The sequence below is a fragment of the Camelus dromedarius genome, chromosome 16 (genome assembly GCF_036321535.1).
Source record: "Camelus dromedarius isolate mCamDro1 chromosome 16, mCamDro1.pat, whole genome shotgun sequence".
Lineage (NCBI taxonomy): Eukaryota > Metazoa > Chordata > Mammalia > Artiodactyla > Camelidae > Camelus > Camelus dromedarius.
This window is the reverse complement of record NC_087451.1, coordinates 54,838,352-54,851,679: the sequence shown is the minus strand read 5'-3', so window position 1 is coordinate 54,851,679 and position 13,328 is coordinate 54,838,352.

Sequence of the window (13,328 nt, the reverse complement as noted above, 5' to 3'; positions counted from 1 at the left end):
ACTCTTTGGGGAACACCCCCCTGTGAGGCCTAAATTTGCTTAGGTTCCCCAGGGCCTGGTACAAAAAACTGAGAAAACCCACTCATGGTGAGATGCAAAAAGAAAATAAAAGTAGACCCCTGGCATCCTGCCCATCCCTTGTGGTCAAGATCCTGGCCTTTGGTGTCCCCCATGCTTGAATTTCAACTGGGCTTTTGCCACTTCACAAACTGTGTGATCTTGAGTGAGTTAATCTCTCTGCCTCTCAGTTCCCTCATCTGTGAAATGGGGGTAATGTTGGAGTTACTGTGATAATTCAACAAGAAAATGTATTAAAGTGCCAGGCATTTGGTAGGCACTCAGGAAATGGTAACTGTTGTGCTTACTATTAAGCCTGGTTAATTTAAAACAACTGTCACTGGGGAGGAGCTGCTTCTCTGAACTTCTCGCTCTGCTGCTAGTCCCTTAGCTGATCTCTCTTTCCTTCTGGAAACTCTCTCTGCTCTTGGCTTAGAGTTGCTACTGTCTCCTGAATTTCCTCCTGTCTTGCTGGCCACTCCTTCTTTGTCTGATTCCTTCTCTTCTGTCCTACTTCTAAAGTTGGGAGGGACCCAGGGCTTGGTCCCAGGACCCTTCACCTTTTCTCCCTGAGTGTCCATGGCTTTAACTGCTAGCCCCATGCCAGGGACTCTCAATTATTTCTCCAGCCTGGAAACATATAATCAACACCTACCTGATATCTCCACTTGATGTCTAAAAGGCATTTCAAAATCCACTTGAAGGGGGTGTGGGTATAGCTCAGTGGTAGAGCATGTGCTTAGCATGCACAAGGCCCTGGGTTCAATCCCCAGTACCTCCATTAAAAAAGATCAGTGTTGTGATTTCTAGTCCTTTTCCTATTCCAAGCTTCCTACTTTGATAATTGGTACTGTCATCTACCCAGTTGTTTAAGACTCAAAACCTAGAATAAAAGTCTTTGATTCTGATCTGATGACTGAGACATTATGTTGCACACCAGAAATTGACAGAACATTGTAAACTAACTATACTACAAAGAAAAAGTCTTTGATTCCTCTCTCCCTCACTTTCTGTAGTAGTTACCTCTTTTTTTCTCTTTTTTTTTTTTCACTGAAGTATAGTCGATTTACAATGTTGTGTTAATTTCGGTATATTAGTTATCACCTGTTATGTAATATCTTACACCCCAAATTTAGTGGCTTAAAATAATAAGTATTTACCATGTCATATAACACAAGCTTCTTTGGGTCAGGAATTCAGAAATGATTTAGCTGGGCTCAGGGTCTCTTAGGAGGTTGCAGTCAAATGTCAATGATGGTTCAGTCATTTCAAAGGCTGGTTGGGGCTGGAGGATCTGCTTCCAACGGGGTACATTCACATACTTGTTAAGGTAGTGCTGATGGTTGGCAGGAAGCATATATTCCTTGCCATGTGGACATCACAGAGCTGCTTGAGTGTCCTCATAACATGGTAGCTGGCTTACCTAGAATGAATGACCTAAGAGAGAGCAGAGAGCAAGCTGCAATGCCTTTTCTGATCTTGTCTTGAAAGTCCCACACTGTTACTTCTGCCATGTTCTATTCATTAGAAATGAGTCACTAAGTCCAGTCTGCGTTCAAGGGGAGAATTAAGTTCCATCTCTTGATGGGAGGCATAGCAAAGAATTAGCGGGCATGTTTTTAAAACCACTACCTTAATATATCTTGATTTATCTCTTTCCCTTCAGCCCTATTGCCAACATCCCAGTCCCAGTCACCCTCATCGTGCACCTCTGCTATGGCAGTGGCCTCCTTATCGACTTTCTTGCTTCTATGCGCGTCCCTTTGCAATCCATTCTCCACAAAGCAGCCAAGATGGTCGTGAGACAATATCAATCATATGTGGAGGCTTTTAGTTAATGATGATGAACTACATCTCCTTTCCCTTTTAAGATCCCACTAAAATGTTACTAAAGAAAGAAGGAAGGCATAAATCTACAAGGACAGAGAAAATGATATCTCAGCAGATAAAGGATTTGAGCAATATTTTGGATGACTTGATGTGGATTGAGGAAGACTCACAGACTTAGTGACCAGGGCAGAGGAAGACAGATGATAGTAAGGGGGAAAGGGATTTGAAAGCATCAGACTGGGCAGAGGTTCGGGGGTGAGTCATGGGGTGGATGAACAGTTGACCTTTTCCACCACTGCCCTGCACAGAAAGGCAGAAAATCACAAGCTTCTTATTGAAGAAACTGAAACTCTCTGAAGAAAAATTCCATATACTAATAATTGGAGGGTTTACAGTGAAATAGCTGGCTCTTTGCCCAATCACTAAAAACAAAAATACACCAGTAAAAAAGCCTCACTTGTGCCTATGGAACTTACAGTCTGCTTTTTTAAAAAAAAAAATTATTATTATTTTTTAAAACTTTTTTTTACATAGAGGTACTGGAGATTGAACTCAGGAATTCATGCATGCTGAGCCTGCACCCTGCCACTGAGCTATACCCTCCCTGCTTCCAGTCTGCTTTTTAATGCCTTTCTTTAAATACAAATGGCTGTGCAAGGATCACCTGGCAAATGAAGAAAACTCCCTTGTCAGTTCAGGTCCTGGGAAACAGACATCAAATGGAGTTAGAAGCGCAAGAGCTTGATTGTGGGTAATGCTTGTGGAGAGTAAAGGGGAAAGGGAACAGGAGGAGGCGGGGAAAGTCTTCAGACTGCGGGGCTGCGCATGATGCAGGACTGACGTGTGAGAAAGAAGAGGGGGAAGGAAGGAGGACTGGGGAGGAGGAGTTTCAGACTGTGGTGCGGCTCAGAGTCTCAGAGTCTTCAGAGCCAAGATTGCCCACTAGAAAGGAGACCCTGCTGGGCTGAAATGTCCAGGTGGTAAGACCCCCGACTGTGCTCAGTAATTGGCTGGAGTTGCCTGGGTAAAGTGTGTCCTCAGTTCAAACGCTGCAATTGATTCGGAAAGTGTGGAAGCTGAAGTTTGTCAGCTGACAACACTCCTCATGGCAAATGCTCTCTTGAAGTGAGATCTGGGTGGTGCATTACCATGGCTGCTATAATCCTAGCATGAAACAGAAAGACAAAATTAAAAAGGAAGAAGAAGAAGAAGAAAAAACGTAAACACACCCTTCCCTCATAGTTATTTTAAGAAGAATAGAATGCAGTGAAAAATGAGCTCTAAAGAGTAAGAAAGAGTTCTTTATTAAATATACAATAGAATGGTTGCAAGAGTAAAACATCCCCCTAAAATCACTTGGAGGGTAGCAGCACAAAATGGTAAAGATATAAAATTTGTTGATCACTCGTTATATGCTAGGTGTTGTTCCAGCCTCTGATGGTAAACTGCAGACAAAATTCACAAAGCCCTTGCTGTTGAGAGGCTCCCAGGAAGAGAAAAATGCAGTGATGGGAGTGGTAAGGATAGAATACTTAGTCCAGTAGGTACAATATTTGACTAATAGGAGTTTCAGAAAAAGAAGATGGAAATGAAGAGGGCAGGACATTGACAAAAAGTTAATACAAGAAAATTTCACAGAATTGAGGGACACGAATGTTTAAAATGAATGATCTGAACCTCTGCTTTAGTCCAGGATGGAGTAATAGGGAATGGGTTTACTTTCTCATCTGAAACAACTAAAAGCCAGACAAAATATATGAAGCAATGGGGTTCAGACATTAGAAATCAGGCAGCACAGGACAAGGATCCCTAAGAAAAGAGAAACAAAGCTTTAAGCTCTACAGCTGTCCCAGCCTACTGCTTGGAGTGAGTGTCCAGAACACAGCACAGGGAGGGGTAACTCGGGCAGAGCCTGGTGGTCTGCCTGACTTTTAGTAAATGTACACAGTTGTGCAACCAAGATGGTAGATTTAAACTCAACCATATCAATAATCGCAATCAATAAATGGTCTAGACAACTTAATTAAAAGGCAGATTAAAAAAAGAAAGACCCAACTATATGCTGTCTACAGGAAGCCCACAAGTCGGGGCATGGTATGGCTCAGTGGTAGAGCACATGCTTAGCATGCATGAGGTTCTGGGTTCAATCCCCAGTACCTCCAATAAAATAAATAAATTAATGAATAAACCTAACTATCTCCCCCCACCACCAACAAAATAAAGACATAAGTAGTAAAAAGTAAAAAGATATACCTTGCTAACACTAATCAAAAGAATGCTGGTGTGGCTATACTGCTATAGGATATGTTATACTAACACTAAAGGGCTATATTAATATCAGACAAAATAGATTTCAGAGCAAAGATTATTACACGGATAAAGAGGGCCATTTCATAATAATAATAGGGCCATTTCAACAAAAGGACATGATTGATTCTAAAGGTTTTTTTCCCTAATAACAAAGCTTCTAAATACATAAAACAAATCCTGATAGAACTGCAAAGAGAAATAGACATATTCACTAATACAGAGATTCCAATGTTCATCTTTCAATAAGTGATAAAATAAGTAAACAGAAAATCAGTAAGATTATAGCAGGTTTGACCAATATTAACTAATTATGTATATACATAATACATATTTACACTATATATTTTCTATGTACACTATTATATTATCTATGAATAATGATGGTTATTCTTCCTTTTTAATCTGTGTACCTTTGTATAATTTTCTTGCTTTATTACAGTGACTAGAATTTCTAGTACAATGTTAAGTAATGGTGATAGGGACATCCTTGTCTTGTTTTCTATCTCAGAGGAAGGCTTTCAGTAGTTTGTCATTTATCAGATTACGGAAATTTTCTTCTCTTCCTACTTTGCTAAGAGTTTTTTTTTTTTTTTAAATCATGAATGGGTGTCAAACTTTTTCAAATTCTTCTGCACCTTTTGAGATAATCATATGGGTTTTGTACTTTATTCTGGTAAAGAGATAAGTAACTTTGATTTTCTAAGATTAAATAAATCTTGCATTCCTGGAATAAACCCAGTTTGAAGTTATGTATTATTCTTTTTATGTATTATTTTATTGGACATGCTAATATTTGGTTTAGATTTTTTTTCCATTTCTGTTCAAGAGAGAAATTTACTTATAATTTTTTTCTTCATAATATCCTTAACATGTTTCAATTTCAAGGTTATAATGGCCCCATACAATAAATTGGGAAGTGCTTCTTTTCTTTCTTATTTTGGAAGAGTTTGTTGTATAAGTTTTATCTCCCCCTTAAATATTTGGAAGAATTTACTGGTGAAGCCATCTGGGTCCTGAGTTTTCTTTGTGACTAGGCTTTCAATTACTGATTCAGTTTCCTTAATGGATATGCAACTAGTGAGATTTTAAAATTTATTCTTGTATCGGTTTAGGTAAACTGCGCTTTGTTTTTTTCAATGGAGATTGAACCCAGGACCTCGTGTGCATGCTAAGCATGAACTCCCCACTAGTTAAGTTATGCCTTTTAAAGAATTTTCCCACTTCTAAATTTTCAAATTTATTAGCATATAGCAATCATGCTAATAGTAGGTGATTAATATTAACAACATCATTATCTTTTAAAAACTTTTTAACAGAGGTATAACATGCATACAGTAAAGTGCACACATCTTACAGCTTGATGGATTTTTCTGTAGGTATATGGTATATACCTATATATATATATCTCTTCCAGATCAAGATATAGAACAATTTCCAGTCCCCAGAAGCTCCCCCCACCCCAGACACCTCTATCCCTCCCCACAGGTAACCATGTTTCTGACTTCTATCGTCATGGACTTGTTTTGTCTGTTCTTTTTTCCCCTATTATTGGACTTTATGTTAATAGAATTACGTGATCCATATTCTTTTGAACCTAATTTCTTTTACTCAACATGCCGTCTGAGAGACTCATCAATAATATTGTATGCAGCAGTTTCATTTTCATTATGAAAATTCTTGTATGACTGTCACACAATTTATCCGTTCTACTGTTGATGGACATTTTTTTCCCCAGTTTTTGGCTGTACATTTTTTTTTTACTGGAAATATGCATTCATATTTCTTGTGTATCTAGGAGTGGAGTTGCTAGATCATAGGACAGGCTATGTTTATCTTTCATAGAAGCTGTCAAGCAGTTTTCCAGAGTGATTATATCAATTTACATTCCCATCACAGATTTTCAGTTTAAAAAAGTTTAGTCATACTTGTAGATGTGCATTGGTATTTCATGGAGGTTGTAATTTGCATTTTCCTGATGCCTAGTGCTTTGAGCACTTCTTCATATGTATTTGTTGGATATTTGGACATCCTTTTTTGTGAAGTGTATTCAAGTGGTTTGCCTATTTTTAGAAAATTGAATTGCTGTTTTTTTTATTAACTAGTAGGAGTTGTTTATAGACTCTGTGGTTGCTTTTTAAACTTTATGATGTCTTTTGATGAACAGAGGTTTTTAATTTTAATAAAGTCAAACATATCAATCTTTTACTTTATCTTTAATGATTATTATGTCTTGATTAAGAAATATTTTCCTTCCCCAAAGCCGTAAAAATATCCTTCTATGATTTTTTTCAGGAGCTTTATTGTTTTTTATCTTCCACACTTTTACCTATGATCCATCTCAAATGAGTTTTGGGGTATGTTTGAGATAGAAGCCAACTTTCAATTTTTTTTCTACCTGGATATTCTATTACTGTAGCCTCATTTATTGAAAAAGCACCATCATTTCCCCACTGAATTGCAGTTGCAACTTTGTTGTATATTAGGTGATGATATATGTGCAGGTCTGTTCCTGGACTATAGTCTGTACCAATGGTCTATTTGCCTATCTATCTATTTATCCATCTATATCTTTAATAATAAGTCTTGCTATCTGGTAAGGCTTTCAACTTTGCACTTCAAGATTGCCTTGGCAAGGGAAGGGTATAGCTCAGTGGTAGAGTGTGTGCTTAGCATACAGGAGGTCCTGGTTTCAATCCCCAGTACCTTCATAAAAAATAAATAAAATAAAATAAATAAGCCTAATTACCTCCCCCCCACCAAAAAAAAAGATTGCCTTGGCTAATCTAGTTCCTTTGCATTTCTAGATAAATTTTAGAATCAGCTTGTCAATTTCTACAAAAAAAAAAAAACCCTTGCAGGATTTTGACTGATATTTCATTCAATTATTAAAAATTAATAAACTAATTGTTATCCTAGCAATATTTAGTCTCCCAAGTCGTTAACGTGGTATTGCTCTCTGTTTAGATCTTTCATTTCTCTCAGACTGGTTTCTAGTTTTCAGTATAACAGTTTTGTACATCTTTTGTTATATTTATTCCTAGGTATTTGATTTTTTTAATGTTCTTGTATATTGTGCTTTCTGTTAAACTTTAGTTTCTAATTGTTTATTGCTAGTATATAGAAAAATAATTGATTTGGAATATCTTGTATCTAGGAACCTTGCTAATTTTACTTATTAACTCTAATAGTTTATCTGCCGATTCTATTAGATTTTCTGCATACAAAATTGTCATCTTCAAATAATTATAGTCTTGCGTTCCAATCTTCATAGTCTTTTTCTGCCTAATTACACTGGCTAAAACCAGACTTTCTTGTCTTATTCTCAAACTAAGAGACGAACATTCAATATTTTATCATTAAGTATAATGCTAACTGTAATTTTTTAACCAAACAATTATTTTAAATTCCTTGAAACATCCAGTTTATACATAATTGATAGGCTACTCATATCTGATTAAAGTTTTTATTGAGGTCCAATTTACAATAAAATGTACAGATTTTCAGGTATTCAGTTTTGACAAAAGTATGTTCCCATATAACCACTATCCCCAATTAAAATATAGAACACTTCCATCACCCCAGTAAGTGCCCTCATGCCCCTTTCCAGTTAATCTCCAGAGGCAACCACTGTTCTTATTTCTCTCCCCGTAGATTAAAATTTGTTCTAGAACTTCATATAAATGGAATCATTCAGTATGTACTCTTGTGTCTGGCTATTATACTAATCATAATATTTTGAGATTTATCATACTCTTGCATGCATCAATAATTAGTTCCTTTTCATTGGTGAATAGTTTTCCATCATATTCCGTATTTCCATCTATTTGATCACAATTTCTTTATTCACTTATCTGTCAGTGAACCTTTGGGTTGTTTCCAGTTTGGGGCTATGAATACAGGCGCTATGGACATTCTTGTGTAAGTCTTTGTATGGACATGTTTTCTTTCCTCTTAGATAAGACCTAGGAGTGCTGGAATATAGAGCAGATGTATGTTTATTTGCCAAACCGTTTTCCAAAATGGTTGTACTATTTTACATGATTGTATCTTCTCAATATGTAGTATTTTGAGACTTTAATTTTAGCTACTTTGATGTACATCCTATTGTGCTTTTAGTTTGAATTTCACTGGTGACTAAGGATGTTGAACATCTTTTCAACTTATTAGCCATTCCAATGTCTTTTGTGAAGTGTCTCTTCAAGTCTTTTGATTATTTAAAGCTTTGGATTGCTTGGGTTTCTATTACTGAGTTATGGAACTTATTTACTTATTCTATATATAAATCCTATATCATATATATATATATATATATATATAAAATGATTATTTTCTCTTACTCAGTGGCTTACTTTTTCATTTTATAAGGATATAATTTGATGAGCAGAATTTTAAAATTTTAATGAAGTCCATTTTATCATTTTTTTTCTTTTATGGTTAGAACCTTTTTGTCTTCAGAAAATTTTGCCTACCCGAAGGCTGCAGAGATGTTCTCCCATGTTTTCTTCTGGAAGCTTTATTGTTTTAGCTTTTTACATGTAGGTCTATGACATATTATTTTCAAGTTTTGACTATTTTAGGCCCTTTGCATTTCCATATAAATGATAGAATTATCTTGTCAATTTCTACTTTTTAAAAACCTGCCAGGATTTTGATTGAGATGGCATTGAATCTGTAGATCAATGTAAGAATCATGACATCTTAACAATGTTGCATTTTCCAACCTATGAACATGAGGTGTCTTTCTATTTAAGTTGTTTTTTATTTCTTTAAGCAATGTTTTGTATTTTTGATGTAGAGTTCTCCCACAGTTTCCATGAAATTTATTCATTGATATTTTATGTTTTTTGATATTGTCAATAGTATTTTTAAATTTTAATTTTCCATTTGTTTGTGGTCAATCATGTAGAAAGACAGTTGATCTTTGTATGTTGACAGTGTTGTTAAGTTCATTCATCAGCTCTAATAGTTTTTGTAGATTCCTTATGATTTTATACGTACACAACCAGGTTGTATACAAGTCCAGATTTTCTTCTTCCTTTCTAATCATTATTCCTTCAAGCTGTTTTCTTTCTTTATTGAGGTAGCTAGGATAATGTTGAAATAGAAGAAATGAGAGTAGATAACCTTATTTGTTCCCAACAGTAGAAAAAAGTATTCAAAACTGCACCATTAAATATGATGCCAACTGTAGAGTTTTTTTCTGAAACAGCAGTTATCAAATTGAGGAAATTTCCCCTTTTTTAAAAAATTGAAGTATAATCTGTTATGTTGTGTCAATTTCTGGTGTATGGAAATTCCCTTTTGTTTTAGTTATATGAGAGTCTTAAAAATTGTGAATGGGTATTAAATTTTGTCAAATGCTTTTTCTGCATCTATTAAAATGGTCAGGTAGTTTTTCTACTTTATTTTGTTATATGATTAGTTGTATAGGTTGATTTTGGAATATTAAACCAAACTTCATTGCTGGACAAAATTGCATTTGGTCATTATTGTAAATTACCTTAAAAATATATATGAATTTGATTTGGGGTTTTTTTTGTGTAGGATTTTTCTGTCTCTGTTTATGAGAGATATTGACCATAAGTTGCTTGTCTTATAATATCCTTGTCAGGTTTTGGTGTCAAAGTTATTTAAATGTCATAAAATAAGATGGAAAATGTTCCTTTTTTCTCTATTTTCTGAGTTTGTGTAACATGGTATTATTTCTTCCTTAAATGTTTGGAAGAATTCTCCAGGGAAGCCATCTGGGCCTGAAGTTTTCTCTGTGGGAAGATTTTAAATTAAGAATTCAGTTTCTTTAACAAATATAAGCCTATTGTGACCTCAAAATTCAGAATATCTTGTGCTATTTTTGGAGATTCCTGTGATATTTTTGGTAAGTTGTGGTTTTTTAGAGGAATTTTCCCATGTTACCAAAATTTTCAAATGCTGACAGGAAGTTGTTTGTAGTATTCTTATTTTTTTTTAACACCTGTAGGGTCTGTAGTAATGTTTTCATTTCTACTCCTAATATTAGTTATTTGTGCCCCCCATTATTTTTCTTGCTATGTTTTTATCAATTTTATTGGTCTTTCCAAATAACGAATTTTTGACTTTGTTGACTTTATTTATTGCATTTTTTTCTACGTTGTTGATTTCTATTCTTGTCTTTAATGTTTTTTCCTTCTACTTTTTTTGGTAGGGTTAATGTTGTTCTTTTTAAAGATTCTTTAAATGGGTACTTAAGTAACTGATTTTTGTCTTTTTTTTCTAATATATAAATTTGTACATTTCTTTTTAAAAGTTGTTTTATTTTTTATTTAATTTTATTTTTTGGTGGGGGAGGTAATTAGGTTTATTAATTTTTGGAAAAGGTACTGGGGATTGAACCTAGGACCTTTTGTATGCTAAGCATGTGTTCTACCACTTGAGCTATACCCTCCCCCCTGTATATTTCTCTTTAAGTATGGTTTTATTTGTATCTCATTATCATTCAGTTCAAAATATTTTGTAATTTCCACTGTGGTTTCTTCTTTGGCTCCACTGGTTATTTAGAGGCTTATTAGTTTCTGAACTTTGGAGGAGGGGGATTTCTAGCTATCTTTTAGTTACTGATTTCAATTTCACTGAGTCCAAATAATACACTATGCATGATTTTAATAACGAAATTTGTTAAGACTTGCTTTATGGCCCAGCATATGGTCACTTTTGTTAAGTGTGAAAATTGATATTTGAGAATAATGTGCCTTCTGTAGTTGTTAGTTTCCCCCTGGTTTTTTATAGTATTCTGTAAATGTCATTTAGGGAAATTTGTTAATTATGTTGTTCAAATCATCCATTTCTCTACTGATATTCAAAGTCCACTTATTCTGTCAGTTACTGAGAGAGATATGTTAAAAATGTAAATTATGATTGAAGGTTTGTCTATTTCTCCTTTAATTCTGTCAGTTTTTGCTTTATATATTTTAACGTTACATTGTTAGGTGCATATAAATTTAGGACTATTATGTCTTACTGTTGGATTGACCATTTTATCTTCATGAAGTGCTCTTCTTTGTTTTACATAGTACTTCTTTCCATAAAGTTTACTTTGTCTGATAGTAATTTAGCTACACCAACTTTGTTTTGGCTAGTGCTTGCATTGTATCTTTTTTCCTCCTTTAATTTTAACCTTTCTGTTTCCTTATATTTAAGATATGTCTCTTGTAAATAGCATATAATTGGATTATTTATTATAGTTTGACATCTATCTCTTTTAATTGGAGCATTTGGCCCACTTAACATTTTACATAAATAGTAATGTAATTGGGTTTAAGTCTACCATATTCTATTTATTTCTTATTTGTTCCTATATTCCCACTGGCAAAAGTCTCTGATTACAGTGTGAGGATTTGATTGGAGGAACACTTGAACAAAAATAGCGACATCAGTTAAGAAATTGTAGCAGTTGTCTAGGTGAATAAAAAAGGCAGCTTGGATTAAGTTCATGGTAATGAGGGTAAAGAAACATGGACAAATTATTTTTTGGTGGTAGGAAAACCGCACTTCATGATTGGATCTAGAGTGTGGGGTGAAAGAGAATAAAGAATCAAAGAAGATTCAGATTTCTGGTATAAACAACTTGGTGGATGAAACTACCATTTACTTTAAAAATTCAGGAGGAGAAACAGGATTAAGGGAAAAGACAATGAGATCAGTTTTGGAACAGTTGACAGCCTAGTGGAGAGAGGCCTGCATGTGCCACTGAATATATAGGACAGGAGCTTATATCTGAGCTGGAGATATTAAATTGGGAATTGCTAGAATATGAGTGGTAATTAAAGCCATAGGAATGTTGGAGAGTGAGGATAGAAGCAGGCCTAGAACGAAAACCTGAGGAACATTTAATAGTTGGGTTGAGGGCAGGGAGGGATAAATTAGGAGTTTAGGATTAATGCATACATACTACTGTATATAAAATAGATAAACAACAAGACCCTACTATATAGCACAGGGACCTATATTCAATATCTTGTAATAACCTATAAAGGAAAAGAATCTGGAAAAGTACACCTGAAACTAACACAACATTGTAAATTAACTATATGTCAGTATTTTTAAATGGTTAAAAAAAAATAGTTTGGTTGAGCCAAGGAGACTGAAAAACGTGGTCAAAGAGATAAGAGGAAAATTGAGAAGGTACAGTGTTCCAGAGGCTGGGAGGAGAGTATGTTTTAAGAAGCGGGAAATGGGTAAGTGCTGTATGCTGCTGAGAGGTCAAATCAGATAAGAACTAAAACAGGTAAGCCACCACTCTTAAAAGAGCAATTTGATTAGAGTTGAGGGGGATGGGAATTGTAGAACTAGTTCAGAGTAGGTTGTAAAGTGGGAGGTGAGGATAGAATATACCTTTAGATCAATATACAGTCAGATGAGGCTAGGTTTTGCTATGGCAATAAACCATCCTCAGACTGAAGTGGGTTAAAGCAGGAATTGGTAAATTTTTCCTGCAAAGGGTCAGCTAATAAATACTTTAGGATTTGCAAGCTGAATCTACTATTACAGGCTGCAAAGACTACAGTTTCTGTCACAACTACTCAACTCAGCCATTGTCGTACAAAAGTAGCCATAGATAACATGTAAAAAAAAAAAAAAGGTGTGGCTATGTTCCAACAAACCTATATTTATAAAAATAGGTAGCAAGTTGGAACCAGTCTTTGGGCTGTAGTTGCTGACCCCTGGGTTAAAGAGCTCTGGGGGTCATTGAAATGTGCTGCTCAGATTTCCTTCAAGGAAAACTGCCACGTGGAGCATAGTTGACAGACAGCCCCAGCTGCTGCCCTTACGAATCCTTCACTGCATTTGTTTTAAGGACATGTTTCCCCTCTGCTACTCAGCCATTGGGGTGCTAGTGCTGGCCCATTGCTGTGGGACTTGGGACTCTTCAAATGGGTAAATTTAGCTCGGGACTAGTTCCATCAGCACTTCTGAAAGCTTCTTAGAACTGCTCTACAGTCTGTGAATTTCCCTGCCCAGTCTTTGTCATTCCTTCTCTCTTCTCAAGGTGTCAGACTGCATTGTGCTCTGATGGCCCTCCATGCCTACTCTGGCCCCTTTATCCTTCGCAGGCATTTGCTCCAATAAATCTCTTGCACATCTAACCCTATCTAGAA